Raw genomic sequence first — 6186 nt, 5'->3', positions numbered from 1 at the left:
GGTGATTACTAACATTTTAATTTCCCCAGGCCATTAGAATAGATGAGGGATGCAGAAGAGGTCTGAATATTTGGATGGAAAGCAAGACAATGGAAGCCCAATATCCTCAAGTTGCCAACAGGAATAACACAGTAATACCAGTATCTGTATTTGACAGAAAATTGTTATTTCATTTGATTTGATTTATTATTGTCACATGTACCTGGGTACATTGAAAAGTTTTGTTTTGTGTACAGTACAGGCAGGTCATAGCAGTCAAAGATTTAATAGAGCAAGAAATACAAAGTTACAGCTAGAAAGAAGGTGCACAAAAAACATGATTAACATTAGATTTGAAATTTGAGATGTTCACCCGCAAGTCTAATAACAGCAGAGAAGAAGCTGCTCTTGAACCTGTTGGTACGTATTTTTAAGCTTTCTACCTTCTCTCTGATGAAAGCAGTTAGAAGACACTATAACCAGATTGGGAAGGGTCTTTGATGATTTTGGCTGCTTTTCTAAGTTAGTGAGAAGTGTAGATGGAGCCAATAAATGGAAGATTGGCATGTGTAAAGGACTGGGCTGTGTTTGCAACTCTGTTTTTGAAGATTGACAATTTTACTAATGATTTCGGTACCATTACAATCACATTAATGGTACCAGTAACACTGGTTATTGTGCCAGTAATATGGTGATGCCTCATTAACATTGGTGATGAGACCAATAATACTGGTAATGTTGCCATTAATACTGACAGCTGAGTAGGAACGTTTTGTAGTACTAATGATATTCTAAACACTAGTAGTCCAAGGTGCTTATTTTTCCACTTTATATAGTGGCATTTATTGCTCGTGCGGGCTTGAGTGCGGTTTAACAAATGTCAATAATTAACTGACAGTATACAAATGCCTTTTCAATGTGTGTGTGACAGAGAGAATCAAAGTGCATTGGATTAATATCTGTGGTGCAGCAGAATTTATCTCCATAACCAAGACAAAACATTCAGAATGAAATTTTGAGTAAAAGCTGTGAAAATGTTATTGCAGAAAGAAAGGAGACTAGTGTGCATAATGAAAAAATATTTTTCCTAATCGCCCTTTAAGAGATGTTATTACACACTTATGGAGCATGTAGGATTTGAAGCTGGGCCTCTCAGCTCAGGGTAGGGATACTACCACTACCAAGACGACCCTGTGGCAGTCACTTGCATTCAGTGGCCAAATAGCATGAGGTCATTGAGGGATAAATTGAAGCCTGTACAATCCAAAGCAGAAGAACATCCTTTTTCAATTCACTTTGTATTGTCATTCATGTAGCAGTGGTTGGAGGACTGGTGAGCTTGGAATTTGATGTGGGTGCATCCATGAATACTAAATCTCTATAAGTCAAAGGTTCAGTCAGTATCAGAGGGAGAGACCACTCAGTTATCAAGCTATGGTGAAGAGAAAATCTCCATAAGGGGATGTGTTGGTTCCAGTCGCTTTCAAGAATCGTTGCCCATCATTGTGGTGAAAGGTGAAAAGCCAACCTTCTTAGGAAAAAAACTAGCCAGCAGCACTTAAGTTAAATTGGAATGAGCTTTTCACATATAAACAAAATTCACAACAGATGATAACATGATTGTTAAGAATTCCCAGGTATTCAGTGAAACAGAAAACTGATTAAAAGATTTAAGGCTAATGTGCATGGTACAAAGGAACACAGGTAGGTTTTATTACAGGCCTCGAACAGTGTCCAATGCTATAAGGGAGAAAGAGATCAAGAACTGAAAAGACTTGACACTGATAACATAATCTTTAAAATAGAACAGAGTTAGTTGGCTGCTCCCATTGTGGGTAGTATCAAAGTCAAAAGATTGTGCAAGAATATGTGGGGATAATAAAGTAACCATAAATTATGTACTAGAATGTAATCCACCTGATACCTTGCCAAATATGAAGGATCCATTCATAATCTTGTCAGACGGCCAGATTTCTCCAAAATTAGATTTAAAAAATGCTTCTCTGCAACTTGAGGGAGATGATGAGTCAGAGTCATATTTAATTCTTAATACGCACATGGGTCTATTGCAGTTTTATAGGCTGCCATTTAGTGTTTCTTCAGCCCCTGGAATTTTTCAAGGGGCATTGAGCCAAATTTTGAAAGGAATTCATGAAGTAGTTGGTGTTTGGATAGCATACTTATTTCAGTTTGAAGTTGACAGTCATGATGACAGGCTGAATATGTTGCTTCAACATTTCGAAAAGGATTGAAGTTCAAATAAGGGTATACCAATGTGAAATGTTTCAATGTTCTATATGGTGTTTGAGTCACAGGGTAAATAAAGATGGATCACATCCTACTCAAAATAATATTCAGGAAATAAGAAATGCACCTCAGATAGTCTGTGAGCTCGGACATTTTTGGGTTGAGTGAACTATTACAATAAGTTTATATTAAAATTGACAACCTATTGTACCATTGAATTAATACTGAGTGTTCCATGGAATTGAATAATATGTGGTACAAGGCATGCTATTTTTAAAAATTAAATTGGAAGAAGGTATAATGCTCATACATTATGCTGCATCCAAAAGATTAAGTTAGCATGTAATGCCTCTCCATACAGGGTTAGTACTTTTATCCCTCATGTATGATAAACAGAGACCAGTTGCATTTGCTACATGGTCTCTTTGTACAAATGAGTGACATTATTTTCAGATAAACATGAAACTGTAGTTTTGGAGTGAGACAATTTCATATGCACTTGTATGTTGTAGTTTCACACAATCAAAGCTGATTAAAAGCTATTGAGAGCTATTTTGAATCTAAAGTCACCAGTAGCCACTTTAATAACAGCCAGAAAGCAGAGACAGGCTTTGATTGTTTCTGCCTAACAGTAAAACATTAAGTACAAGCAGTTAGAAGATCATAATATTGCCAAAGCATTGTTTGGATTCACATCCTCAGCTGAGATAGAGACAAATGGGGCTAATGTATCTTCCTTTCATTAATGAATTGTCAGTCGCTCTGAAAGACATTAGTAGAACAATTGGTAGGTATCCTGTATTGGCAAGAGTATACAATTATATTTCAAATGGATGACAACACAATCACTGACTAAAAGAGTGAATTGTCAGTCGTTAAAAGTTATGCTATGTGGGAAGCCAGGTATGTAATTTCTGAAAAGGTAAAAAATACAGTTCCAACGGGACCATCGTGATCCATATCTCAGGATGTGTTTCACAAAGTATTTAATGAGATGTCCTCTTTGGTGTCCAGGATAGGTAAGGACAAAGAACACAGATTGAAACAGTTACAGGTTTTTTCAAGTACAAAATAAACTACCGCCTTTGAAACCAGGAAAATGGCAATCAGGAATACACAATTTCTAAAGTGCAACAGCCATTTTTCCTGAGAATTGAACAACAATTAACAAAACTAAACAAAAATTTTGGCAGGTCAATAAGGACCCTGACCAACTTTTACAGATGAGAAAGCATTCTATCTGGGTCCATAATGGCTTGGCAGGGGCAACTGTTCTGCCCAGGACCATAAGAAAAGACAGACAGTTGTGTTCACAGCCCAGATCATCACGGAAGCCAACCTCCCATCTATGGACTCCAACAACATTTCTCGTTGCTGTAGAAAGGCAGCCAACATCAAAGACTCCTCCCACCCCAGTTATACCCTCTTCCAATCTTACATTAGGCAGAAGATGCAGACGCTTGATAACACGCACCTGCAGGTACAAGAACAGTTTCTTCTCGGCTGCTATTTAACTGCTAAATAGACCTCTCAAATTTCAAACCTAATGTTGATCCAGTGTTGATCTAAGCTTTGTGCACTGCCTATGTAGCTGTAACCTTGTATGCCTCACTGTCTAAGCATCCTACGATCTGTATGCCTTTGTCTGCTATAATCTGCCTATGCTGCTCGCAAAACAGAACTTTTCACTGTACTTAGTTACATGTGACAACAATAAAGCAAAATAAAATCAAACTAATCAACAAGCATCCAGTTTCCTGTATGAAGAAGAAGTCACCAACCATACAGGGGTTACTAGCTGAGCTTCAACTACCTTCAATTGTCAGATAAAGAGTGTCACCAGGGACTGTGCCTCTCGAGGTAGGCTTGCACAGAGCTATGTGTTATGTTGGCAAATGGGTTGAGCTGCATCATTGTGGTAGGCACTCAATGCCTGTGGCATGAAAGATCTATGTGGTGCTGAATTTCTTTGCCTCAGGATCATTCCAGGAATCTATTGGAAACATGTGTGGGAACTCCCAGTCTGTAGCTCATCTCTGCATCAAGATGGGCTCTCCTGAATATAGTGACAATCAATATGTGGACTCTTGAACCAATGTAGACAGCTAGGCTAACAGTACTGAAGGATTTAGGGACATTTCTTTATTCCACCCTCCAAAGGTGTAGGTTTTCATGCATATAGCCAACAGCCTTTATCAACAGGAATGCCTTCCAATTAATGTGCATTTTGTCCACAACTGCACAAAAGGCCTCTCCAGGTCTTTGCAACATTTCAGTCAAGCAACTATGACACTAACATACTAAGGAAATCCCAGATGTCAGACTGAATGAGGTATCCTAACATTTGTTCCATCCACCGTCAAGAATGATATTGGTTGACAAGGGCTGTTCATTGAAGACACAGCTGCTATTGCCTGTTTGGGATCCAACACATACGCAGGGGAGAAATACAACATTTTCTGAGGTTAATTCAAGCAATTATCAAACAGGCCATGGGACTATGAGAATGATTGATAGATAGCTGTAGTGGAGCCTTCCAATATGCCTCAAAAAGGGTACTATGTGCTCCTCATAACGGATTACAGACAAATTCTAGTATTGGTGGACACCAGATATATCCGAGAAATAGAATCAGACAATTGGATAAATTAACTTCTTCAACAGTTCGCTGACTGGATCTGTTAAAGGCCAGTTCCATGAACAGACTAATAAATAGTCTGCAGCACGGTGACTCAGGTGCAGCACGGTGGCTCAGTGGTTAGCACTGCTGCTTCACAGTGCCAGGAACCCGAGTTGTCTGTATGGAGTTTGCACATTCTCCCTGTGTCTGCGTGGGTTTCCTCCGGGTGCTCCAGTTTCCTCCCACAATCCAAAGACGTGCAGGTTAGGTGAATTGGCCATGCTAAATTGCCCAGCGTGTTAGGTGCATTAGTCGGGGTAAATATAGGATAGGGGAATGGATCTGGGTGGGTTACTCTTTGGAAGGTTGGTGTGGACATGTTGGGCCGAAGGGCCTGTTTCCATAGTTTCGGGATTCTAATCTTCTAAGTCCTCCAATCTGACTGCCCCACATTGTAATGGGTGGCTAAAATACAACAAAATGTTGAGGAACAGCACCTCAAATATTGAAAGAGGCATACATCCTTAGACAACACAGGCTTCTCAAGACAAGAGAACAGACAAGATGCACACCTGCCCCTGAGGTACCCAATGATTGCAGAACCCTTGCTACCTCCAGATGGCAGAACATTATGCACAGCATGTTTCAATTGTTGATGAGGAAGTTTCTCTATATATAATCTTTGCCTTGGACTACAGGAAACATGACAGAAGGGTTCATCCAAGATTGGAACATAGGTCCTGATGCACATTCATTCAACAAAACTTCCAAAGCAAGAATCATTTCCTAGACTAAGAGTCCAACCTCACAATCTGTTTATATCAGTCTCACTCGCCGCTCATTCACAACCCAACCTCCTTTTGTGACCATGCCAGAAAACAAAACTCTGTTCTGATTCATTTACAATTACACTTTCAAAATCATTATTATCTAGTCTTTGGATCTTCTTTCTCCACAACAATTTTACTGAACCATGACCGTATTCCCTTTTTCATTCCTCAGGATAATGGCTTGACCAATCAGAGCAAATATTCCTGGTTTGCATGTAAATAAAGCTTGGTGGTTAACTCCTGATGAAGGGCTCCGGCCCGAAACGTCAAATTTCCTGTTCCTTGGATGCTGCCTGACCTGCTGTGCTTTAACCAGCAACACATTTTCAGCTCTGATCTCCAGCATCTGCAGACCTCACTTTTTACTACTTGGTGGTTAACTGTCAATCATTATGAACAGAGTCCATTTATCAATCAGTTTATCAATCAAGCAGCATTCTCTTTGAGAAGGTTCCTTCAGCTCAGTTGGTTTGCAACATAGAGTTAATATAAGTACAGTGGGTTCAATTC

This window comes from Hemiscyllium ocellatum, chromosome 14, assembly GCF_020745735.1.
Source record: "Hemiscyllium ocellatum isolate sHemOce1 chromosome 14, sHemOce1.pat.X.cur, whole genome shotgun sequence".
Taxonomy (NCBI): domain Eukaryota; kingdom Metazoa; phylum Chordata; class Chondrichthyes; order Orectolobiformes; family Hemiscylliidae; genus Hemiscyllium; species Hemiscyllium ocellatum.
The sequence above is the reverse complement of the archived record's forward strand: the minus strand, read 5'-3'. Positions refer to the sequence as shown.